The following is a 27,940-nucleotide window of genomic DNA, read 5'->3' as shown; positions in this document are numbered from 1 at the left end:
TGGGTCAAACCACACATTGAGCTAACCTAGTATCCCATCTTAGCCAGTGGCTTACAGGGTAAGGTGGTGTAAACTTTGTAGCAAGAGTTTAAACAGCTTAAGTACAAGCAGTTTCAATGCGGAAGCATAGTATGAATTATACGAACATTTGACAAGATTTGTTTGGATTTCTTTCATTAAGAGGGAAGATTAGAAGGTGTAACAGGCTCACATTCAAAGAATTAAGGTTTCCAAATGACTAATATACTATGTATCAAGACAAACACAAAGCTTAAGAAGGTAGAACATCAATGAGCTAGCAGTGGCCAGTCCTGGCTCTTTACAAATATGAGGTAAAATATACTATCCTAAAAGTTTATGCTAAAGCATTTTAACATGAATTGAAACTAGGATAAGAAGCTGCACAAAGTTACCACACCTCAGCAGATACATATTGGTCTGTAACTCAGCTTGTCACAGCCCTTTGTCTCTCAAGCTTCTTTTGACATGCTACAGAGATAACTCAACAAGTCAAGTACTTCACCCCTGTATCCCAAGAAGATAACTTCTCTGGTTGAAGGATACTTCACCACCTCTATTCCTTTTTTCTTTTTCTCAGTAGGCCTTTTGCCATGATTTAATTCACTTCTTCCAAGGTTAAAGCAGATCAGAATGCTGCAAAACAGCAAGGAGCAGTATTGAGAGCACGTTCACAGAGGAATCCGCACTTGTCCAGCATTACTGACGTATCACATGCTAACTAGAGAAAGCGTTTTTATTCCACCTCCACATTATATTTTCTCTAACATTTGCACAGATTCACTTGATCACAATATTTTACTGTGCCTTGAATTCTCCCCAATTTCTAGTCTATTATCTTTTATAACTAGGTCTTGAACAAATAAAAAATTAAACATAGTTTTAGATTTACTCAGATGCATACTGAAAGTCAATTTGTCTATTTCTTTCTTTTCCTTTGTGTTATGCCGATTCCCACAGTGACATGACACAACTCAATCGCTCAAAATACAAAACATTAGTTATCCCCCTAATAACGTCCACTTCCACATGAAACAGGAAGTTTTAATGCCCACAAAGAGCTTAGCAATGCCCTTAAGTGGGCAGTATTTCTAATATTAAGTCTTTATCGAGACGTTGTAAATGTACCTATACTTCCACCGCAAAGAAAGAGCATGGATATCCCAAGTGTGTATACATTTGTTATTCTTCTACTGTGTGTTGTCTTGTTGCCCCATCAAGTAAAAACCTATATTGCTTCATCTTCAAACAGATGCCCTGCAGAAAAACCCAGCTATAATTATGTTATTAATAAATAGCCTAATTGAGGATAAATAAGTTAATCCTTAAGTACTATGGTAAGAATACACCAAATCACCTGACTTAAGTTTTAAACCCTAACAATGCTAATAATGCCACAAACTTTAAAATATGTTTACATAGTTCCTAAAATTAATGAAATATTAGGGGAAAAATCCAATTTGCAGCTAGAAGATGGGCCTTTTTCAATACACTAGTGACACTGTAATTGTTCAAACTAAAACTGACATGCAAGAAGTGTTCACTAGCTTCTGCTCTTTCTAATCACTTGTGATGTCCGAGTTAGACAATCTCTTCAGTTGCAAGGAAGGGATACATCAGCAGCAATGAGCATTATATTCAACTCCAGAAAAGAAAAAAGCATCAGCCTATAGCTTTTCATTATATATTAAAACAGCTGCACATGAGATTAAATTCAGCTGCAGCATTCAAGAATTCACTTTGCAGAGAAGCACAAAAAAAGACTAATCTTTCATCTGATTTACTATAGCTAAACAATTCTAAACAGTAGAATGAAAAGCAGTTTTGCCGTAGCATGAATTAACTTTAAAAGTTAGATAAATTTTCAGTGCTTGGGTCTATTTGAGACTATTGCTGATCAGATAAGCCATTTTTGGAGTCAGGGTCTACAAACCAGCTAGAAGGATAGCAATGCTAATTGTCGACTATCCAAGTAGATTGCTCTATAGTAAAGAAATAGCATGTGTAACATCGCTGGGCAGAAACCCTCTTAACTTGCAACTACAATGTAAATCTTTTAAAGATGTATTATTTGACATAAGCGATCTTTTGCTTCCAAAAGCTAACAGTTTAGGTCAATACTATCTCCCTTTGCCAAATTTCTTTCAAGAACACTGTACTCACTATTGTTTATGCAACTCCAGATCTGTAAGGCAAGCATGACTGCAAGAAAAGGAAGAAATACAAAGGTAAAGTAGCCTTCAAAGAATTTTGTGTGTTTGATATGATTAGTATAAGAAAGCTAATAATACTTGCAAAATGAGTAGAAAACGTAGTTGGCAAAGTATTTATTATGATTTTATAAATTTTCACAGGAGACACTCAAAATTGAAATTAAAGGAAAAAAAGAACCAGCAATCAAAGTAATACAAGACTGCTGGATCTCAAACCCATGCTACACAAATCAAATACTACTGCATTCACTGTTTAAAGTACAGGCTCTTCTCAGTATTTTCAAGACTAAGTCTTTCCTTAACACAAGGAACAGAATGCTAAAATCGACAGAAAAATCTAATAGCTGACAAAGCTTTTTACAACATTGCACAAAGAAAGCCAACTTTTAAGAAGCTTTTATGCAACATGTGTGTGTATATATATATATATATACATATATATACATATATATATATGTATATATATATATATATACACACACACACACACACACACATATACATATATATATGCAGAGCATGTCATTTAGGAAGATATCTCCTCACCCTATTAATGCTGGTAGAATTCAAAAAAGGCAGAAGCTAGCTTTTCTCCAGATCAACATTTACTAGACAGATGCAAGAGCCCAGTGCCATCTGGCAACCATCCAGCCAGGAGCAGAGAAAACATTTTTTTTTGTTTAAGCATTTAGAAGAATGAAAATTTAGCTAAATTTTAAGTCTACATGCAACAGTGTTGTACATTGGGAGCCATAAAAGTTATCTATATTTGATGCGTAACTGAGGAAAAAAATAAAAATGCAACAGCACCAAAGTCAAAATGCCCAGGTATTTACTATTCACTTTAATTTCTCAGATGCATTTTAGATCAGACATTCCTTTTTTCCCTCAATTTAAAAATATAAATCTTATTTTCTATTCTAATCATTTTTATTCTTCTTGCAAGAAATCTCCTTAAGACAATAGTTTGATGCAGCAGACCACATACTTTGGATAGTATGTAATTTTCTGCATGGGAGTGATTATAAGATCTTGTAAAAAGTGACCAGGAATCATCTAGTAATTATTCTGTTATAGAAAATATTTTTAGGAAGGAAATAAGATAGGATCAAAACATTCTCTTTTTTCTTGTAGCAAGTTCTGTTGAATGTGACCGAATCAGACTATACAGGTCAGAAAATTCACCAAGTTATGTCCAGAAGAAACATTTTTAATGTTTAATTCTTGAAAATGCAACTAAAAAATGCTCAAAGAGCTGTTTTCAAGCTGAAAAAAATGAGCTACTAAACCTGTAGTGTTAGTAAATGTTAATAAGTTGCTATATGATAATTGCCAATAAATAAGTTTTTGAAGTACAGGCATTGAAAACAGAATTAGCATTTTCTTGGCCGTTTGCCACAAACAGATCAACAATTATTTTACTTTTGCAATAGCACTGCCTGTGGCTCACAAGTTGGTAGCAATCCAGCTGAAAAGTTATCCAGGCTCAAACTCGTTTCCTTCCCAACATTAATTGCAGTTGGTTTGCATTACTTGGCTTTAATGCAATAAAAGCAAGACTGCTGTCAATTAACTATAAGTAAGAATACATCATCCATCAGATATTATTGAATAGCTGAACTACAAATATGATTTGTAGGTACACACAAGTTCCACAATGTTTAATTTTGTAGCATCTTATAGGATATAAAAGCCCTTGATCATAGCAGCAGGTCACTAGATATTGTTTTTTGCTTTTTCTTATGCCTCAAACTGAAACAAAAAACCCACAACCTCCCCTTCCAAACACCACACACACAGCTACCTACACCATCATTTCTACTCACAAATGCTTGCTTTTATTGCATCATTTAGAACTGAAAGTTCATTCAGCAGCAAGAAAACAATATATGCAGAAGTTACTTGTACCTGCTTTATCCAACAAATAGAAGAGCAGAGTTCAGAAGGTTCCTTGTACGTGTAAATCAACATCTATTCTCACTTAATAATACAGCAATAATATAAACCTACAAATCCTCAAATACAAAGAATCTGAGACCCTTGCAATCTTCTGGAGAACACCCTGGAAACTGGAAGATACAGGAACATGCTGCCATTCTGTTACTAGACAGGGAGAAGGCAAAAGAACCTTTTGTCACATAAAAGTCTCAGTCCTAGTACCTTCCAGTGTCTTGATGCAGATCTCCATGCTACAGAAACTATTAAAAAGTTCATTCTTAACTCACCACCTAGCCTTTCAGAGAGAGCAAACGCAAGTCTTAATGGCCATACAGTCTTTGAAAAACACATATATCCCTCTCCATAACTATTTAATTCTGAAATGCCTTCTAGCAAATGTTAAAATGAGCTGTAGGCAAAATAAAATATTAAATCTAACCCAGGTGCGAAAAGCTTAACAGCACATTAAGTGCAATATATCATTCCTCCAAATTGGTCATCTCAAAATATTAAAGGTGAGGATATCGGTAAACTACAGTCAAACGGCTCACTGGATAAATGACAAACCAGGAGCACAACATGGTAAAATCATTTTCAAGGTAATTTTAAAGTTTGATTACAGAGTTAAGACCTTTTTTATCATCTGCTATTCTTGCTCAAAACCCTGTTTTAGCAGCTTTTGCTATAGGAAGAGGGAAAAAGATGAAACATTTTATCTGCAGCAGAGAGAAGTAATCTACACATAATTCAATTGGTGCTTACATCAGATATGCATCAAATTACCCTTCCCTTGAAAGTACAGAATAAACATTTGCTGGCCCCTAGTCTACTGTACCAAATATAAAGCTCTCTATAAGCAAGTTACAGAAAAGTGAAACCTATATCAGCAGGTCTTCCCCTTCTGTTGGGAAGAACAGACTATACTATGGAGGCCATCAATTTTACATCAATATTAAATTGTAAGAATAGTTCACATTGAAAACATAATAGGACAGAAAATCTCACAATAGCCATTAAGATGACACCAAGAGGCAACATCTAGGCACACAGTTTGGTTCTATTAGTCAACAACATGAATGAAATATACAATACACATTACGTAAAATATACCTGGAACTACATCCACAAGCATGAATTGTCTGTAGGGAAGAAAAACAGCTTTGAGTTTAAGAAACACATTAATAAACTAATCATAATTACTATTTTTAGGACTTGGACATTGGCTTATGTATATCAGTTGAACAGCTGACTAAAAGTTATTTTCACAGCATGGCTTACAGCTCTGCATAAATCCCAGAAATCTAAAATCTAGAGCTATTTTTTTTTAATTCAAAGTGTGAATAAATTGGCATTATGCTCTTTACCAAGAGTATTTCCTTTCTTCAAGGTAAATGTTAGAGGCCTTTTTCTTCTGAAAGCAAACACAGCTGCAGTTTGGCCACTACTGACACTTGTACCTGTTCAAGAGAAACCAAAGAGACATGAAAGAGCTTTCCAATTTTGTCCGCTTCACTTACAGTAAAGTGCATAAAGTCTCCATACAAAGTAAAATTAGATATAGTCAAATATTTAAAAGCCACAGCAGCTTGAACACTTTACATTCAACTGTGTTATGAGACTATAGGGTGCTACTAGTTTCTTCTGTGCTTGTGGTTCTTGGTAAACTATGATTCTAGGGGAAAATATGAATATCCCTAGTGCTAATGATATTATTATTTAACATCATTAAAAGCTATTTATCCAGGACTGAGTATATGCTAGGTAATGGATCAAATCACTCTTCACAGTAATTCAATTACAACGTAACTCCTGAGCCTTCTAAAAATAAGTAGTACAACATAGGTGACGCAACTGCTGATAAGCAAATTACACCTCATCTAAAAATGACGTGAATGCGAATCTTAGCTATTTACAGGTATCAAGAAGCAACAAATAGCACTGTAAAACCTGATTATGTTGTTTAGACATTATCTGGAGAAAACAAGTTCAGCATTGTGTATTTCTAAAATTCATCTGCATCTTCTTTTTACATACCCCATACAAAGCATAAATAGCAGAATCCCAGGTAAATATTGCCTGTTATGCTCATACTGCACAATCATTCTGCAACATGAACAAACCTAAACATTTTCATTGAGAACAAGGTAAGGTTTTCCCATTTGTGTGGGGGAGAGAAACATCACAAGATTTTGAATCAGTCAGTCACAACAGACTCAAGTAACAAGGCTTTAACTCTATAATAATGGATTTTTTTTTCCTGTAACATACAAGAGTGGAAAGAAGTCAGATAAACACAGGAGACTGTAATGCCAGGGGGATGAAACAAGCAGCTCTCAGATAAGCAGCAGCTGAATTAGTTGCCTGATTAAGCACACAAATATCGTGGCCTGGCCCTTTAAATAACTTCTAACATGCAGGAGGAGGAGTTGTGCAAGCTTTCTTCATTTCAGTTCACCTGCAAGGTAAGAAACACTTGCAGAAAGGAAGGCATTATGTATGTTAAAGCACCTCCACAAGCAGCACATTTACAAAGATTAGAAGCTCCTCTGCTTGGACTATTTAGTCTTCTGGATTAAACTGCAGGTAGTTTGCAAGTATATTCCCCTATAAGGGACCTACCTTGTATATACATTATCTTACAAGGTGTCTTTAGCTTTTAAAACTTATCAATTGCTGGAACAGACAGCAAGAGTTATTGCCAAATGATCATTATGTCAACATATTTCAAACAGAAAACCTTCTTGATAACAAGAAAAGATTTCTTGGCTACCCTAGTCTTTACAGGTTACAAACATAATTATTCAGTTATGCTTATTTCTGGCTCTTTTGTCCCCAACGTTGTATCAATATGCTATAAAAAGAATGCCTTCCTCCCACCCCCACCAGTTCTTGTGCAGTCTTTAATCTCGACATTGGCAAATTCCAACTGAATTCCAGCCACCACAGTAAAAGTAGATAGTCTTCTGTATTTTAAAGGACTCCTACCTCAAGAGGCCACAATCTCTGGGCACTGCTCCAAAACCCTCCCACTCATTTTCTGAGGACTAGGTGGCACCTAGCTACAGTTTATATCAAAAAAGTACTTAAAATTGGCATCTTTGTATGAGTAGCACTATTCACCTATCAAAACATCTTACCTGCTTTCAAACCTTCATAGCATTTCACCAAAATAAGAAAAAAAAATTACTGTGGGGAGCTCTTTCTGGAACCTCATTTCTATTCATAAACACCCAAGACTGCTCACAAAATACATCTATATAGATAATTACTTGCCCTAACCAACAGATTACCAAATACTTTAACTCTGCAATAACTTTGAGTCCTTAAATATCTAGCATAAAATAAATCTCCAGTATAATACTGTTTTCCATACATTTAATAGACTTTGTGTCAAGTTCTTGTAGGTTAAACTGAATGGTACAAGTTACAGAAATACAAAAGTGCCAATCTATAAGAAATGCTTGCTTTCAAGTAGTAACTGCAGTCATTATAATGCTTCTCCAAGCAGTTCTAAGTGAAAGCAGAACACTGATAAAGTATGCCTAACTTATTAGAAGGGAATTAAAAAAAAGTCACATAACCAGACAAAGATCAAGATCAGAAAAGTTACTTTCTCACAAAGGACACTTACTCATAGACCAGAAGATTGCAAGTTTCTCCTATAAAGCCTTCTATTCACAGCAAAACTCTGACACTGAAGACAACACAGCATTACATTCTTTACTGTTTTCTGAACAACCCCCTATCCCACTCTAGAACCAGTGAGAGCCACCAATTTTTTTCCAGATTTTTTTTACCTACTTTACCTACTTTCGCATGAGGTTGGTATTGCCATTCTGCCCTTAAAAAAAAAAGAAAGAAATGTAGGCCAAGCCTGGGAGCTCCACATTGCTAGTAAGAGCATAACTAGAATTTAGAGAATTTCCATAATTCTCAGGCTCACTGAGACCAGTTTCTATGTCATCTGCAGGTCTATCCAAGTTGCTGCAGCAGCTGATGCATCCACAGCTGTGTATTCCAGGGCTGCTGCAAGGTAAGGGGGAACACCTACATTATTATACACAGTCAGCTGATAAGATAGCTGAGGGGAAGGCAGACAGAGCTGAAATTTAATCTTTTAAGTACAGTAGGCATTAGATTTGCTTCACAGAACTGCACCACAAAGAGGAAAGTGATCAGGAATAGAAACTAAAGTCATATACTATGTAGTCATTACATATTCAATACATAGTCAATACATATTCAACAATGTGGAAAAAAAATCGAAGTGTACAAAAAAACACAAACAGAAGATAACTTAAGTGTTCAGATTTCATGCTAGGTTATCAAATCTGTAGGCAGTTAAGGTCAAGCATCTCTCAAATGAACTATGCTAGTTATCATTCCTCATTCTCCACAAAATATGTAGTGCTAATATACCAACATGAATCTTCATTTTGAAGTGTTCAGTGTAAGGAATAACCTACTCAGCCAGCAGCTGAAGGTGACAGGTGAGTACTAAACTTCCTACTTCCATGGAAATCAAATTTGGATCAGTACAAAGATTTCATCAGTTTAAACCAAATCACTCTCATCTTAGCCTTTGCTTCAACATTTGCTTTCCTGGGAAACATGGATTAAAACGAGAAAAGATAAATCTGTCATATACATTAGTGATCTTAGTAAATCATTCTGCATGGAGATTTCTCATTTTCATTTCAAAGTGTCTATCCCCTTATAAACCATGCACCATAACAATCAATTTAATGGCAACCAGCCAGATATATTTCACAAACATGACAGCATTCCAAATTGCAAATTTCAAAGGACAGATAAGTCACTACTTACATATTGTTAAGACCTACGAAATAATCTAGGTCCAAACCACACTAAACCAGGAAAGTCTTTCTATTCACCACAGTCACGAGAAAGAATCATTGAAAAAAAAAAAAAAATCGTTTTCATTAACATGACCCATCAGATAGCCAAACAGCACAACAGAATTCAGAAATTTTTAAAATGTAAAATCCTCTACTACTTTGTCCTCAAGCAAGAATTGAAAAGGCTTATTTTATCATCTCTAATCCAATGCTTCCGCAAGAGCCACTGCCCAGAGCCGCAACGGAGAATTCCAACTTGTTGATTACAACTGCAGGATGCTCACTGGCAGCTAATACAATTTGCCAACAGTATTTGTGGCTCCTGTTTCTCGTGTTTGGCAAGAGCAAAGAAATAGCAATTTTCTGGAAGTATTTACATTGATTATGCAACTGATGACAATGCTCCATGCGCTCTCAAACGCTTTGGTGCCTTTGCCAATTTCTTCCTTCATGCATTGCCTTCTCCAAACTTCAGAGGTTGCTGTAGCTCCTGAACTGCATGGCTTTTTTTTTTCCTTCTTCTTTGGAAGTCATGAGGGGCTGTTTCACGTTGTAAGCAAGAACCTGAGTTGAGAGCAGCCAACTCTGCCCTAACCACAGAGATCAGCAGACATGTAGATATTTGAAGCGACTCTCCTCTCAAGATCATCATCTTCAGAAGTGTAAGGTTATTTACCACTGAAAGTTTTAATGGTCATTTGTTCTTGAAAAAAGTCTTGAGACTAATTAGGTTCCTTTTCTTAATACTACTTTTTCTAAGCGAGGCCACCCTAAGAAAACCTCCAATCCTCCATGGAAATAAAGATTTTAACTAGCATTTCAAATTGCAGGAAAACAAAGCGATGTTCTCAAAAATTTACAATTGAGAATGTTTGGCTATGCTATTAAAAAATTTGAAAAACGTGTGCATTCTCGTGTGCGCACTCAACTGACTTGAGATTCTTGCCCAGCAAACTCAATTCTGCTGCAAAGCTTGCTGTGTAAGTCGAACAGATGGAAGGACACTCTTCACGCAAGTGGATTTTAATATTAAAAGAACTAGTAAAGACTTAAAAAATTAAAATTGTAGATTTAAGGTATTTATCAAAACAGAAGCAAATACAACTTCACTGCTTTGTTGAGCATTTATACAATGATTAAGTTACATTTATGACATGCACAGGTATTCAGGATAAAGTACTCTGAAAAAGTAACAGATCTTCTTACATCACATAAGTAAAAAATAATCCCTCAAAAGACACATACAGAACTTGCTTAAAGATTGACTACTTGATCCACCATGAATCCAAAAATGGATTGCAAAGACAGAGATTCCTGAAAAGTGCTAAGTAACTGTAACTTCCAGCAGTTCATAGAAAATCGTAAGTATTTAAACATCCAAGGGGCAAGATAAGCAGCACTGGCTTGCTCATCTGAATGTTTCATTTGAAAGTAGGCAAGTAGGTTAGTGTGAAAGGGTGCCCCTACAAAATAATCCCAACGAGATTAATGTGGAAAACCTTAATCCCTTTCATATCAGTACAGATGTACATAGATTCATTCAGTAGATTCAGTGCAGAGATAACTTGGTCAGTGATGTGCAAGTCAGACTGGATGACCTAAAGGGTTCTTCTGGTGCAATGTCTCCCTTCCATTTTCTGCCCCAATGCTGACAACAGGAATTTATATACACAGGATTTGCCTGTAAACATAGTAACCTTTTCTAGCAATTGCTTTTCCTTCTCATCTCATTGAACATCTAAATAGAAGAAAAATGCAAATCACAGCAAATTAGAGAAACTTAGGTGCCAGCCTTACTCCTTATTACTGTTAAAACCCAGAACCACACTTAGTGACCCCTTAGACAAATCCAGATTTCAATTATTGTATCAGAAGAAAAAAACAAAAACTCACCAAAACAAAAAACCCAGCAGCTACATCAAACAGCAGCTTGTTTTGGTAACCTCATTTTTAGGCAATCAGATTTAGCTACTCAGCTTTAATACTCTTGTTTTTGAGTTAACCATCTGTTCTGTAACATTTAGACAGATAGACCCAGTGAAACAAAATGTCAGTCTCAGGGTCTTTGGGATAAAACACTTCCATATCAAATCAATACATAAAAGGCAAATGGAACCTATCAAAATAATACTCAAGCTTCCCAACAAGGAAGTGAGTTGCACTTCTTTTTTGTATCTAGTCTGTGGTTTAATTTATTCAATTAGCAAGAGGAACACAGGCAATATATTTTAATCAATTCATATGAAGAAGAAATAGCTTTTAAAAAACCAATTTATGAAACATAAGGAGATGGTCTAAAGGTTTTAGAACAAAAAAAGGTTCTAAATAGAACAGCTGTAGGTCAAACAGAGATATTAATCTATGTCCTTGGAAGCAGATTACCAAAAATAATGCATGTTGTTCCACTGGTGTATGGTAACTGTCACTGTTAAGGAAGTACAAAATTCTTAAGTGAAAATACAGAGCTAGAAAGCACTCAATACATAGTATGATAGTTTTTAATAGTACAATTGCTGTGAATATACTGAAGCTTCTCTCTTCCATTCAAAAAGATATAAAGAAGCACACAAATGTTATTTAAAGCTACAAAAGATGACAGAATTTATAGGTGTTACTTGACCAATGAACTTAATACTTTAACCAAGTAATATATTTCTCTTAATAAAGGGACCATCACTAAGCAATTGATATTTTAATGGACTGCCAACACAAATGGCTAGAAGTTGGCCATAGAAACATTTAGCTTGCTTAGCACTCCCTGATCTTTGAATACTCCTCTCCATCTACAAACCGTTTCCAGCAACACCTGTACAGTTCATTTACATCCCCTCCAATACCTTAAATGTCATGGTTTGCAACCGATTTGTAATACTACTAGATTTTTGATATCCTACTGCTTGTCCTACTTCCATAACATGGCTAGTAATAAGGGCCTACTGCTCCCAGACACTTGACTCTCTGACCTCTGAGACCTTCCTGCAAAGGCCTGTATAGCTCCCTTTGGTAGTGCTTATGTATTCTTGGGCCAGTATTGTAATAATATGCAGGCTTTTCACCAATCTTTCTTATCTCAACCCTAAAGGGAAATACAGCAACTATGCATCCCTATACACACAGGGCACAGAACCCAGTACAATTAACTTCTCTTCCTATTCTTCCATATAAGCACTTCAAAATCAAGTCTGTCAATACACAGCTTTAGAGCAATTCACATGTTTTCAGTCCTGCATTCAGCAACCTGGGTTCACTGCACACCTGCTTTATCTCAACAGTACTCCACCTCCTGCAGTACTTATCTCCACAGTAAACAGCTATTTTCAAAAATACCTAGTTTACCACAGCACACCTCAAATTTCAACTGTGAATCCCTTTTCTTTAGGTTTTAGTTTAATTTTTAACAAAATAAACTAATGAAATAAATCATGTCAGCTTCTAACATAAGCTAGCAAACAGTTAAATTCAAATCTTGCCTTTTCACCAAAATTAGGAAATGAAACAAGAATTCCTCAAGAAACCATTCTGAGACTCTGATGTCACTTTGAAACACTAGCTAACCTCTGTTTTCTGAATCAGAGTTATCCATAGGATTGTATAACATATGATGCATGACTAAACAATTGGCAGAAGATGCCAGAATACACTGTATCTTAAGACTTCCCTCTAAACTTCCGATGACTCAGTGCAGTCTCTACTAAGTAAACTTAATTTACTGATTTTTTTTAAAATCAAGTCACTCAAGACCTAGATTTTCATAAGTCAGGCATCCATATATAAGTAACTAAATACATTCTGTGATGCTCAGTTTGCCAAACTTCATAAAAAAGATTCTGTAGGTATCAATTATTTCTAAATAAGAAGCTATTTAGAGAGCTACCCTTGTGTTCTTAGTCCTAATTTGATCGGTGCCTTCATTCCATGCACTATTACTATCTTCTTGCAGAATTAGTTCATGGATAAGCTAGCCTAGTAAAGGTAAGTAGCCTAGAAAAGGTAAAGAATTAAACATTTCCCTTTTTTTCTTTCTCTTAGTAGTATGTTCTATCATCATTTTATCAGATGATAATTTTCTGGTCATTGAAAGGATGAAAATGAATTTCCATCTAAAAGGTGCAACAAACTACCTAGTCCACATATATTTCATCAACTGTATAAGATCTGTGTGGTGATGCTGAAGGGAACCCTCCCTCTCTCAAAAAAAAAAAAAAAAAAAAAGAACAACAACAATACCAGAACAACTTGATTAAAGATTTGGTTTCAATAAAGAATTCTAACGACTTAGGACCCAGTGAGTTACATAGCATTAATCAGATATTCCCCTTCAACGTCAATCAAAGAAAACACGAACAAACAACACAAGAAAAACCCTGTTCTGCTCCTGCTTTGCAGCTTGCAGCCTAAGATTCATCCAGTTGGGCCAGAAGTGGGATGTTTCTGTAAAGAGTTTCATTAATGATGTTCAGCCTTTTCTGTCACACAAGTTACAAAACTCTAAATTCAAGAAGGAACACCCACTCTATGCTACTTTTACAAAGGAAATGCTGCATGAATAAGTATCTGAAGTTCTGGATCCATTATTAGTTATACTTTTTTCATACGCACCTTACTCAAGTATGCACATATCCCGCTTACAAGATGCATCTTGTTGCTTCTTTTATATAGCAAAGTCTGTATTTTTAGCTCCCTTATATTAATCAATTTTTTTCAGAGTACACCTGAACAAGAGACTTTTAAAAATTTTTTTTAGTTAATATATTTTGAATTATAATCTCTAATGTTCACTGTTTGTTGGCTTTTTTAAAAGACTAATTAAATAATTCATAAGGAATTTCAATATATTACACATTTGTTTCAAGCTTTTCTAAGACACACCTGAATGCAGCAGATGAAGGGATTGTAGTCATTTGTTTCCAAGTAGGAAGTTGAGAGCTTACCTAAAATTGGAGAAAAGTCACATCAACTCCCCCAATCCTGCTTTTCGAACAAAAATTTTGAAGCAGCCAGAAAAAAAGCTGACAAGAAAGCCCTGCTCAAAGCAGGGCTGCCACTCAGTTCAAACCAGACTGCTCTGACCAGTTGGGTCTTGAAAGCCTCAAACCTCAGATGAAGAGTCTCCTCTAGAAAGTGAAAACCTCCAACTCTTCATATTAGAGAACATTCCCTAATCAACGATATGTCAGAGACAATTCACTCAGACTAGCTTTGTCTGTGACAAATCTTTATTACTTACTTTGCTAAATTTTCTCTGTTAAATCTGTAAAACTGATGAAGTTCAGAGCCACTAACTTATCTAGTTTTCCAAAACATCCTAAAGATTTTTCTTAAAACAAAATAGGTTAATAGCTCTGAATCAGGTCATGTTCAGTTACAAGCGAGTCACTGGTAAATCTACACAAGCAAGCAGAGGTCAAGTCTAGTCTCTACAGACAACTACCTTTCTGTCTCATATTAAAAAACATTGGGTTCTTGCTGCCTGGGACCAGTGTTTTCATTTAAACAGAATAATTCAACTTCAATTTCATGTGAATGATATGTAAGTGAACTGTATATATTAGCTTTTAAGTGTGAGTTGTCACAATTCCATCACTTTTTCCAATTCAAAATACAATACAATTCAGTTACCACAACTGACAAACCCAAATAAGCAAACACAGGAAAACAAACCTACATGAGTGATTTTTGTCCCAGTGTTGTGGATGACTGAACAGACTCATACCAGATAGTTTCCTACTTCCCTCTATCACCTAAATTTCAGATGCTCCATAAACACAAAGGCTGAAGCTTAAAAGCATCTCACAAGGAGACCTACATATTTTTATACAGAATAAACTGACAGAGTAATACAAAGTATTACAATTTTACGCAAATCAATATTTTAAGTTTTTTTTTTTTTTAAAAAAAAAAAAGAAAACTACTTCTGTTAAATGTGTAGAAGCAACTCATTTCATATGCAGATCTCAGGAGATTTAAGAAAGATAAAATAGGTAGGTGACTTAGGACATCTGGGAGATTTACTCCTCATTAAACAAAACCTGGTAAAGTAACTCAAAAAGACACAGCCAGCATGGTATCTATCTTTGAATGTTAGCCCATGACTGCATCTCACCTCTCTAGAATGCTCTCCAGACCAACACAAAGAAGGTGATAGTGTAAGGGGCAGGTGACTTGGTAAGCAGAGTTCTCTGACAGCAGCACAGAATATCGGAAGAGCAATTTCCTTCCTGAGAGCTTCCTACAGCAGAGGAGACTACAAAGAGATCCTTGTACTTCAGTCAGCAAGTATTCATGACAAGCTCTGGATAAAGAAATCCAGTTTAGACAGAAAAGAATGGAACATCCACATCCCATGGATCATTCTTCCCTGGAAGCCTCCCCAAAAAAACAATTCTGGTGAAATTTATGCAAAAATTCACTGTAAACACACCTTTGAGGACTCTAAAGAAATACCTTAATTTAAAATAAAATTTATGTTCAATATCAGCAGAATATGGAAGAGTCTTAAATAAAAGGTGCATGTTAAAAAGCCAATAAAAATATTTTTTCTTCAGGTTTTAAAGTAGCTGAGTATTGAAATAAGAGCTCTGAAACTTCTATAAGAAGCAGCAAACATAAACACCATACAAGTCACCAATTCACCAGATTATTCAAGCTCTGCATCAAGCTCACCTATTGTTAGCTCTGTGCATTAAACTAGCTTAACCTGACAACAACCAAATAAAAAAGTAACAGTAGTGCAAATGATACTGTTACAAATTTTGACAAGTGATTACAGATGCACTTGGCTTTACTTTTAGTGGGACTACTCAAAATCAATCATATCTTGAAGTATATTCTTTATATGTGTTAGTCATATCTTTAGGGTTCAGTTGAAATTTATTTCATTTGAAATAAATGGAAGCACTTGCATCTTAGGAATACACAGCTTTTGCTAAGCAACATTGTAAGCATGCATTAAAGTGTATGGAGCAACCAGTCAGATACTGTGAAGATGGATGCACTGCAACAAAACAGAACTAGAATTTCCTTCTAAAACTGAAGCTAAAGAATTTTTTACATTCCAATTGATTGATTTGCCACTGTATTGACTTAAAAGAATAAAGATAAAGCTTATATAGTATTGTTGATCCTAACTTACTTTTTGATCCCTTTTGAAAATTTCTATTCATTCTCAACACTAGGAATAGATCCTTTGCAGGAAATCATATAACCAATTTTTTTTCCCTTGAAAGGGTTATAATACACATGAGGCAACCTAGCTTCTCAATTTACCTCTGCTTTAATGTCTCAATTCAGTATTTAAAGTTTAGCAAGAAGGACCTAAGTTGGGTAATAATGCTATTTCTATGACTCTTTAGCAAGCATGGGACTGACTTTATTAAAATTCATTGCAGAAGTCAGTAGACATTGAATACTTCTAATATAGAAGATTATCACATTGGACATACAAGATTACTTTCAAATACCTTTGGGCATAAGGACACAAAACCATGTATAAATCCCTGTCTCCTCTCACAGAGTTAGCATATTGGTCCTTAAAAACACCTACTTTGCAGGAAAAAAATAAGTTGCAGGAAAAGATGCTACAGAAGTAGCAAAAGTTTGCATATGCCATGCAGCATCTACATACCAACTCTAAGATTACATTTTGTATACATTTACTTTGTTTTTAGCAGTTGTAAAACTAACAGTTTACCAATACCACTAAACCCAATTAACAAGCTTGTAATGTAAATACATTATTCCATTTAGTACTTTTGACATCCTTGTGTCAACTGACTAACAAGGTGAGCCTTTCCTTTGACATCTGTTCCTTAACAGTGCTTTATGAATGGCCTGTTAAGTATGCTTTAAGAACACTGAGCTTTATTTTTCTTGTTTGAACTCCTGGTACAGTATATCAAAAGGTCACTATCTGCCAGCTCAAGATACTGTAGTTTGTCTGTGTAGTTTGTGCATGCGGTTGTCCCAGTCAAGATGCTAAGTAAATCAGTTTAGGTTAAACCTCTTTCACAGAAGTTTCCATGTCACTGCCTCATCACCACAGCACATATAATTGTTACTCCAGTTACTGTTGTGGCTCAGCTCGTAGGTGGCATCTTATTTGGCTATCGCAACTTCACTGAGCCTTTGATTTTGGAATAGTCTCTTACTGTTATGCAATCAGGAAGACTTACAGAAATGGTCATGTTTTCATGAAAATTAATCAAGTACTTGCTTGCAGACCAAGACTACTACAATGACAGCTGGCTGGGATTGGCATCAGTTCTCCTACTTCAGGATGGGATATGCACTTAATCAACAGCTGTTTTAAGGTCTAACAAATCATACAGTAGTTATACCGATTACACACCTTCATGAAAAAAACTGGGAAGCAGTACTTACATATCCAAAGAGACCTCATCCTATCATCCTGTACTGATGTTTGTATCATGGGTGAAGCATCCCAGGTCCATTCTCAACACTAAATTGGGGATACTCTCATCTCTGCCCACAATCCTTGAAATTCCAGCAAGTAGAAAAAAGGCTAAACAGTACTGCTATGTACTGCAGGCTTCCCCTCCACCACAAATCATCACATGAGATTTGAATAATACCATCCACTGCTTCTAAAAACAAGCACTGTTTTAAGATCCCAATTTCTGATGAGTCCAAATTTCTGCTGATTTCATTTCCTAATTCCCCAAGCCAATCTCTTCTTACAAGCCCTGGACCTGCAAGAGAACTTCTGTTGGGCTTGGGACCTCACAGTCCATAATTAGGTATTACTTATTCATAGCAGCAATCTGCCTGTGTTAGGCAACGATATCCATACTCAAAAACGGGGGACAATCAAAAATATCCTTTCCAATGGTAAGCTAGGAAGTCATCTACTCTTTCAAGTCAGAGTGGGTTTTACAGCAGGAAGGTAGGCAGGACACTTCATCCATTACAGCACAATCTGCCCTCGTTCCATTTCATTTTGAACTTCATTGTAGCACAACCGTCTTCTGCCTACAGCAAGTTTTATGACCAGGTGAAGAAGAAAGAAGCTTAAAAATAGTGTATATACATTGAATGCTATCCTCATTCATACTAGTCAAGCTGAAAGTAAGGGAGATTAATTTGAAATCTTGTCTTATGAAGTAAAGCACAGGTGGTTCCAAGATGCCTGAGATCATTACAGAAGTATTAAATTAAATCCCGGTCAGGGAACAGATTTCTAATTATTCAAGCAGTTGCATATACATTTAGAATGACAAATATAAAGGGCACTACAAAAATAGGGGGAAAAAACCCTTTGCTGCATATAATTAAATAAATCCAGTTGTCATCATCATCTCTCTGAGCCTGAGACGAAGTAGAGTTTCTATTTTTTTATTTATATTATATTTTTATCTTACAGCATGTAATTATTTTTATAGCCATTAATATTTTCTACACAAACCAGAAAATTTAAATTTAAGTATTCATACTGCAACAGTGGTTTAAGCTTGGGGGGGGGAAGCGGGGTTCTTTTACAACAGGTAACATAGCAATATTGCAATACAGAAATATACCCACTGCAGTGCCTTACCCTTTGCTGAGGGCAATTTTTGTCATGACAGATAACGTACATGGAAAACATTTACCTGTCACAGGCATTTTAGTATTAGGTTCAAACCAAGAAAAAAAAAAAGAAATCTCAGTAGTCTATACCTCTGTAATGGTTAATGTCTCTAAGCAGTTCCTGGGAAAAATAATCAAGTGAAGAATGAAAGGAAAAATGGCAGACAAATGAAATTGAGGATCTTCTCAAGAAAGATAAAAATGTGGCTAGAGGTCAGTGAAGGACAAGAGAAGGGAGGAGAAGAATTCTTCAAAACTCATAGCTTAGGTTTCTTCAAAGGACGAGGCAGAGAGCTGCCAGAAACAAGCATGTTATTCTCAAAAGAGGAGAGGGAATAGTACTGACAGGAAGTCAGGATCACAGTAGGACAGGTGCTCAACATAAGTTAAATTCATCCCCAGGACAGCAAAACAAAGCAACTCCTTCCTGCCTCCAAATGGCTTGGCAAGGAAGGAATGCCTCTATCTGCAACTGTGATATTTGAAGAAAAGAAAGTTCCAGTACTTTTCTTTCCTATCAAAAAGCAAATGTTATGCAGCAACTAGAGAAAAACACTGAAAGCCACTAGTTCATGAACAAGTATTTAGGAAGAGTTACAGCAGAGTAGAAAGAAATGGCTGTGCTGTTAAACGCACGGAGCACACACAATTCACTAGTCAAAAGTGTTAGCACAATGACAACAGCTGGAGTATGAAAACAGCAACACAGGGCTTAAGAGTCGCACACATTTAAGAGGCACATTGCCAATTCAAAGTCTGGCAACGCAGACCAGAAAGCATCAATAACAAACACAGGAATGGGAATACAACAGGGCCTATGAATGGACACTGGTCTGAAACACAGCAGGGCTGCACTGCATTTCCAGCTATACTACTGCTGCATAACTTGGACATGTCAATTAAATGCTTGCATTGTCTGTTCGTTTTGGTCAAGAAGGGAAAATAGTGCTTATCTCTCACTGGGCGCTTGCACAGATCCTAGCAGTACAGGCCAGAATTTCATTCAAGGCCTCCATAGATCATTGTAACAAATCATTGTTAATGGCTTGTTCTGCAATCCACTGAGAATAGAAGACCAGCAAGCACTGGAAGGCCAAACAGCCAGAAAGTTCTGGCTTGCTAAAACTTAAAGTAAACTAAAAGTTACCACTGAGTACTTTTAAAAGCATGGCTCTCTCACACCTCCAGGTGAGAATCTAGCTCCCTTACACCTCACCTAGGAAAGGGGAGCCTTTTGACTTCTGCTACAGAACATGATCCACTAATGTACAGAACTTGTTTACTGAGAGACAGAAACAGTCAAATCTTTTCTTATAGCATGTATCAGCTCTTAAAGGGGCATTCCATTTACTGTCCAGCTTTTCCTGCAGACTGTAAATTTATTCTGCTTAGCTATTAAAAAAAAAAAAAAAAAAAAAAAAAAAAAAAAAAAAGCTGAAGAGGTAAGTAGAACATCATTTCCATCCTTGAGTTGTGAGGCTAGACTAAGTATTTTTTGTACCAGATCACCCTTACAGTTGTTGTCTTATCTTACTCATACTAGAGGCCTCTAAATGAGTTTCCCACAGAATAACTTAATTCCCACAGTTTCCCATAGAATAGCTTAATCTAGTATACCACTACTGAATCCTGTATTAAATTGATTACTTTCTGGTTTAATCTTGGCAGACTATCGATTACAGTAACATTTCATATATTGGTTTGTTTTGTTGCTCCTATTAAGTCTTCCATACATGGAAGAAATAAAAAGTATTTGGACATTGGTTATGTTAGTTATGTTGTATCTCAGTTTCAAATAAAAGCTAAATTCAGAGGATAAGAGCTGAGCAGGTAAACTGGTAAGCAAATACAGAAATTACAGTGGGAATAAGAGGAAAAACACTGTTTCTGTTCAGACTGTTCTGTGAATGCTTGTTAGTTCAATTGTTTTCTGACAGGTCTCTTCACTAGTAAAATCCTTAATCAGAACTCATTCTACACTGTTCACCAGATCCTTCAAAACAAACAAACAGAACCCCCAGCTCCCTGGTATGATAAACAGCCTTTGTTATCTGTTAGGACTATCAAGTTACCAATTCCAATCCCATTAACAGCATGGAAGCATTGTATTGCATTCAGTGACTGTTCTTCATTAGTCCTGTTGGCCATCAGCTCCGACTCCACTACTCGAAATACATAGGATCAGACGCGCAGCTATTCGTTAGAGGTTTCCATCCTCACTCCCAATGAAATCAGTGCAGAGACTTCCATTGACTCAAAGCCTTGGATTAGGCCCAAAGCAAGGACACAAGACAATGCTGAAGGAGCAGTGCTGATGTACGAGAATGTGCTTAAAAAGACACATACTTTCTAATGGGTAAAGACAAAGGCATCCCATTACTTCCATACCTTTCTCTCTGGATACCAATTATTCTAGGTAGTTGTGTTAATATTGCTAGTCATACTAATTGCTTAAATGGTCTTTTGAGGCTGTATCTTGATTGCTAGTCCTCTTAAAACATGATTAGCTCTGGCATCTTTCTGCCTTCTTCTCCAGGAAGTGTTTGACTCATACAGACATCTCACGAACTCCTTACTTCACATGTAGAGGAAACACAGATAGTAGCTAGTAGCAGAAGCAAGACAGGATCTCCAAGGATCTTACAACTCTTCAAGAAGCACTGACAAAAAGAACATGCAATTTAGTATGACTGGGGAATATGAGGCTCTGAGGGTATTCCTCCCCATTCGCATTGATGATTGCTTTATTTTTTCACTTAATGCCAACAGTCAGAGTCAGCGTGCTAGTATTAATCTACTAGACAACAGGTACAACTTTTTGCAAAAATAAATGCTTTTTGTTGTGAAGTTTTATATTATAAACAAACACAACCCATCAATATCAAAAACATTTACCTTTTTTGAAAATTAAAAAAGGCTTTGCTCTAGATAAAGTTACTTAAAAAGAGGTGGTCAGAATCAGGATAGCCATTAAGAGGAGCCAAGTGGAAAGAAGAAGGGAAGGAAGATGACGGGAGTGATACGATCTGATAAAGATCCCCAAACAGGCCAGTGACAAGCACAGACCCTGCAACTCCTGAAGCCACAATCTCCCCCACTTTGGCAGAGATGCAAAACATCTGGCTGCCTAGCGGAATTACAGCCTTTCCTTATGCATGCTCATGAAACTGCTGACTGATGAGAAAACTAAAGTTTTAAAAGGTTGCTCCGGAAACTCTAGATCTCCTTTGAATAACGGCTTGAAAAATTGTCAAATACTTTAGGAGTCCAAAATCTTCTAGCAATAACTTTCAGTTCAGTTGAAATAAAGTCAAAAATCTTAAAATTAAAGAAAAATTTATGATATGAAGAGCACCAAGACTGCCTCACCACTTTAAACCTGGATTATCCAGAGATATAGCAGGGTGCATGCTAGAAACATATCAGATACTGCTGCAGTAAGGAAAATAAGATGACACAAGGTTACACCTTGTTCAGCTTTCAAAGCAAGTAAATTAATTCAAACTGCAACTTCAGCCCTAGAGCAAGGGCAGAAACAGCACTGAAGTCTGTTACATTACACATTTTCTAGAAAATTTCCCTCCTTCCTTTCAAAGGGGTATTAAAATCCAACATCTCCAAATACCAAAAGAATGTCACTACTGAAGACACTGAAAACAGAGACATCCTTTCTAAGGTGTAAAAGTCACACCATAGCAGAGAGGCAGGAGCAATACCAAAGCAGAGGGCAACAACATTCAAACTTACCTATGCAGTTGTGCAGTTTGTTTGCAGATAGAAAACAATAGAGTACCTCACAAAATTTTCAAAGCTCAAATATCCTCTTAGTTGTCTATGATCATTTTCCACTAATAAAGAAGGTTAAATCCTCTTAAAGTAAAATACACATTACTGTCATCAGTATCTGCCCCAATCCTCACAATTTCAGTCCCACCTATGAAAATTTAGTGTCTTTTAAGGTTATCAATAGTTTACTTATAGACTCTCTGTTAGGATTCCCTTCTGAGTCTCAGCACCTGGAACTACAGAAAGCACCTAGGCCACGACTTCAAGATTCAACTAGCAACAACAAAGTTAACACCTGTCTCGCACAGCAGACTCCAAAATAAATACTTAACTAAAGACAAATAAATTAGTAACACCCTATCACATCATAATAAAAATGTAATTATATACTTGTATATTTATTGCATTTGTTGCCATGCAGTAAGAAGTTGTGGAGTGCTTCTCAAACTCAACCTAAAATACTGTAACATAATTAGCTATTTTTTAAGATAGGGGATTCTACTGGTAATGTTTTAGAACTAAGACTAATTTAGTAAGTACAAAGGTAGAAATGTTCCTTATTTGAGTGATCTGTTAACTAACCAAGTATTTTTTTTTGGGGGGGGGGGGAGGGGGAAGAGTCTAATAGCACACATTTCTTCATTTAAGTTACAGGCAAGGCTTGTTACACAGGAAAAGGAAACTAGAGGTAACTTTCTGTCCCCGTTACCATTCTTCCCTTCTTATGCTAAACATAGCATAGAGAGTAAAAATAAGTAAGTCTTCAGCAGAATTAGGAGTTAGACAATGTCATGTTAAAAGGCATCCTTGATGATGAGCCTTATCCCTTCTTGTTGGATTGGGTAGGGAGGATCTTACAGATAAGGGGAAGCTAGCATTTAAACATTCTCTAGGTGGTCTCTTCATAGTAGGTTCCACTTCCAGATGTAATTGCTTGTCAGCCCTAACTGGATGCCTGAACACTCTGGAACAGTTCAGCAAAGTATTTAAACAGATGGATGGTATAGGCCACTGGAACAAAACTCTTTTCTTTGGCTATGGCTCTCTCTCAGTTCTTTCCTTTGAAGTCTGTGCCACTGAGGAATCAACAACAGCTGAGAAACATGTGTTATCATACAACATTGAGCGCAGCAACAATATTGCACAGCAAGATACTTTTGTTCAATAATCCTGGACTGCAGCAAGCATTACAGTATCTTTTGTTGTGGGTAAGCCCATTTTCCAAGAACGTCAAGAAAGTAAGCAGTAAAAGATCACCCCTTCCTCCTTTAAAAAATAACTCCAAGTAAAATGGTGAATTAAGTGCATTTCTCCAGTGCCTCCCTTATAAAAACTTACAGAGTACTTATCTCCTCAGTGCCTCTCAGACATACTCCAACAGTCTCCTTATTTATGCTGTCATGAAGAAAACTATATGCTCACAGAGAGTAAAAGTAACAGGGAGTGAAAGTAACAATGTAGAGGGGTCCAGCCTGCAACCCCTGAGGCAGACTCACCAAGCACTTAAAAGTTATAGCTCAAATTCATCTTTCTGTTCCAACTAGGGTAAGTTTCTGTGATCTCAACTTAAAATTGAATAAAGCAGAGAAAGTGAAAGAAACATTGCACAGCTTAGCATACACAAAATTGTCCCCTTCTCTTTACTTTTATCAATACAGAGAAATGACATACAATCCTTAACAGTAACAGGAGAAAACAACATAAATACCCTTTCACCAGCATAAAAACTATTATAGTCAAAGTTGTGAGATCAGGATACCATTTGTAAGAGAGTGAGAGAGGATAAGAGTATAAAGTAACTATGAAACTAAATCTGAAACTAGACTGTCCAGATGAAAATATGGATTCTGATGAGGTAGCCATGCACATACACAAGAGGACAGCATGTTACAACCCAAAGCTGATGCCACTGTGCAATAGCAAGTTTCTACAGAATCAAGTCTCAATCACAGTAGTCAGAGAACTACTTACAACAGGGTAGAGCCTTGTAATTCTGAGGTCTACAAATCTTTAATGTTACAGGAAAGCAGGCATTGAGATTATAATATGTCCTATTATGTTGTAAAGCCCCAACTCCTGGCATGAAAAGATTACATGAAAAAGCTGAGCTTTCAAAACACAAAACAAAAAAACCTAGAAAAACCACACATGACTTGCATTTACTTCCAAGATAGAGATCTAAGGCTTAAAAATCCAGAGATCTAAAATCCAGAGATCTAAAATTAGAAAACAAACAACAAAAAGAAACAAAACACATGTACTAAACCAACCGATTACAGAGCTCAATTAAAAAAAAATCCACCAATAACTACATTCATCATGTTTGGGGGGTCTCAGTCCAGCCCCTACCAGACTATTCTCCACCCTGCAATTTGATCTAATAGGTTTTCTTTCAGCAGAGGCCAGGAACAGTACTCCTTCAAATTCGGCTTGGGGCACACAGTTAAAGTACTGTGGAAGAAAGGTGCACTGATATTGTCAAAGACATACAGGAGACAAAAAGAACTCCAGTCTCAGAGCTGTTACAGCAATGGAAATTCTTAAGCACTTCCACTATCAAAGTAATTTGTGAGTTCTACTTTACAATTTTGGAAGAGTGAATATTAGCACAAGAATACTAACTAGCACCTGACTCACATTCAAAACCACTGTTATTAAACAAAGAGTAATACATTTGCACATAGTTATTCTTAAAGTCATGTGCAAAAGCACTTAACAGATATTTAGGAAAATCTCCATATCCTATGAGGTTCAGATAGGAAGACAGTGTATGTAAAGGTCATATCGCCATTCAATGGCAAAAGCAGGAACAGGACCCATGATCCCAACTTTCAGCTGAGTACTTCAGGAAGTAAGTCTCCTTCCCTTTATTTAGCACATTCCTTTCCAAAGCTTCCCTCAAAAGGATTGAAAAAAACGCTAATCATCTTAATTTGGTCCTTCAGAGTGATTGGTTCCAGAAACAGTCTAAGATACAGTTTAAAAGGACTTAACCGTCTGCCAATACTACTTGTTATTTTCCCACCTATTTTTCCCCTAGCCCCATTCACAATATTTCTTCATCTCCAGCAAGAGAAAGAACTTTTACTAGTTGATTAATTTAAACAACTGTGGTCATCTTTTTTTGGTTTGTGGGGGAAGGAGGAGGAGGAGGACAGGAAAGTACATAGGTGTAAGTCAAATGTTAACTCTCTCATGGGTGTCCTAAAGGGCATGCAGCTGAATATTGTGAATGACAAGCTATCACTTCAGCTCCTTTACGGTGAGAAATCATTTGTCTGAAACTTGATAAATTGCTAAGGCCCAAAAAGAAATAATTCTACTTTAAAGTCTAGCTTCCTTTCTAATTAGATATAATTACACAAAAATTAGCATGATATTGTATTTTCTCCATTCTCTAAAGAAGGAAGGAAAAGAGGACTTAATCTGTAATTTAATCATGTAATATGTGGTCTTCAGGAGTTGTATCTATCAAGTGGGGTAATGCAACACAACCAAAATCTAAACTGTTTCACTTCTACCTGAAGAGTTGACAGTTTATTCACAAGCTGACTATTCTTACTGAAGAAAAAAAAGTAATTATACTTTCAGTTCCCATAACACAATCACAGCACTACCAAACATAATTAACTGGAAAAGGCAAAAATCCTTCAACAGGTAAAATCATTACATAATTGATTTACTTTTTCTCCACAGCCCAGCACATAATTTGAACCTGTTATGCTGACTAGCAATGAGGCAGAAGCTTCTGAAGTGCAAACTAGACTTCATAAACCACACTATAGCACTTTTTGACATAGATGTAAGTGGTTTCTAGTGATTTTTTTGTTATTGTGTCAGCCTCCAATATATTTGGAATGTGTAAAATGTGACAGGTGTAATTTTAGAAAGGGTAGTGAAATCTGTGACCTCCCTTGCTTTTTGATTTTCAGTACTGATGAAATCCACAAGCAATACTGAACTTCAATTTAGCACACTGCCCTGTTGGCATATTAAAATGATGCTTCATTTAACAGAAATTAGTTTGGTGTACATCATACCACTACTACTACTACTACCACCAAAAACTGTATCCTTATTCAGACCTCTACAACAATAGTTTAGAGCTGCATAAAATCAAGGAGTAGAATGCATCTTCTTACACTTTAAACTTCATGCCTTTTTGTTGTCCTGTGGTCCTGTATTTCCTGAAGCTTTTCTCACCAATCTTTTTCTACTCCCCCCCCCCCAAAAAAAAAATCATCCTCTCTCTGCTGGCAAAACAGATTTTGTTTTATTTTTTATTTTTTTTTTACTAGGGGAGTAAAGAAAGAAGGAGGGATGAGACAAGAATAAAAGAGATTAACCACAAAACAAGTCAGCACTGTCTGGGCAGGGGAAAAAAAAGACCAAAACAAACAGTCCACGTCGAGAGGAAAGGGGTGGTGGTGGTGGGGAAGCTTAATTCTGTTTTTGAGGTCAGAAAGAGGGGAGAAAATTATCAGAAGACTGAAGAGATTTCTCCGTGTAGATAAAGTAGTTTCCGAACTCTCCTCCCAAAGGCAAAGAAAAATTATCCTCACTTTCCAAGAAGGTGCCCAAAGGGAGGAGAAAGACAAAATGCAATGGTAGAGAAAAACTGGAGAGAAATGGAAAAAGAAGAGGGAAGAAGTGAAGAGTGCAAGTGAAGAAAAATGCATAAGGGGAAGTCAGAAATAGGAGAGAGGAAAATGCAAAAAGAAATAGGAAAATATGAACGGAGAAAGGGAAAGAGGCAGTAAGGAAGAGAAAGTTGGATGGTGAAGAGAGAAAGAAAAGAGGAGGAGGAGGGCAACAGAGCAGAAGACAGGAGAGGGGAGGCAGAGGACAGTTAGAAAATCCGCAACGAAGACGAAGCAAGAAACGCAAAGGAAGAGACCCACGGGGGAAGGGGAGAGCGGGCAGAGATGCGGCGATGGAGTCGCAGCAGCGGAGGCGGCAGGAGGGGAGAGGACTCGGCAGGGAGAAGAGCCTCAAAAGGGGAAGGAGAAAGGTCTGCTGCGGCGGGAGGCAGGAGAGCGGAGCGGCGGGGCAGCAGGAGCCGGGGCAGGGGAGGAAGGAGAGCTCTGCCGGGAAGGATCACGCCGGAGTTTGCAGCGCACTTACCGCTCCGGCCGCGGCGGCTCGGCGCCCCGCCGCCCGTCCCGCGGCGGCTCGGCCGGGCAGCGCCAACGGCTCCTCCTCGCGCGCGGCGGGGGGCGGCGCGGGGCGCAGCGCCCAGGGGCTCGGCGCGGCGCGGCGCAGCGCGCTCTGCCCTGCGCTGCGTCTGCGCTCGCTCGGCTGCCGCGGCCCCGGCGCCCAGCTCCTCCCCCCCGCTCTGCCGCGCCGCGCCGCCGCCGCCGGCCCGGCGGCGCCCAGGGGTGCGCGTCCTCCGCTCGGAGCGGGCGCGCTCCCGCCGCCGCCCCCACCTCCTTCCTGCCTCGCTCTGGCTCCCCTTCACCGGGAGAGACATGTAACGGAACTGGGACACCAGCACGGCATTGTGGGAGCTCTTAAAGCCGCAGCCGCCCGCTGACCCCCGCGCCC

General features: G+C 37.3%; 1 protein-coding gene across 2 annotated transcripts in view; it reads right to left on the bottom strand.

The window, feature by feature from the left end:
* Nucleotides 1-27,592, bottom strand: part of RASSF8 (Ras association domain family member 8) — a 91,963-nt gene extending 64,371 nt beyond the window's left edge. Inside the window, exon 1 of one of the 2 annotated variants that reach the window (XM_062591922.1) lies at nt 27,521-27,592. The gene's annotated coding sequence lies outside the window, so the exon portion shown is untranslated. The remainder of the gene's footprint in view (nt 1-27,520) is intronic. The other variant, XM_062591932.1, reaches the window with a different exon arrangement.
* Nucleotides 27,593-27,940: the final 348 nt, after the last annotated feature.

This window comes from Rhea pennata, chromosome 1 (assembly GCF_028389875.1).
Source record: "Rhea pennata isolate bPtePen1 chromosome 1, bPtePen1.pri, whole genome shotgun sequence".
NCBI lineage: Eukaryota > Metazoa > Chordata > Aves > Rheiformes > Rheidae > Rhea > Rhea pennata.
Note: the sequence above shows the minus strand (reverse complement) of the source record. Positions and strands in the feature narration are given on the sequence as shown.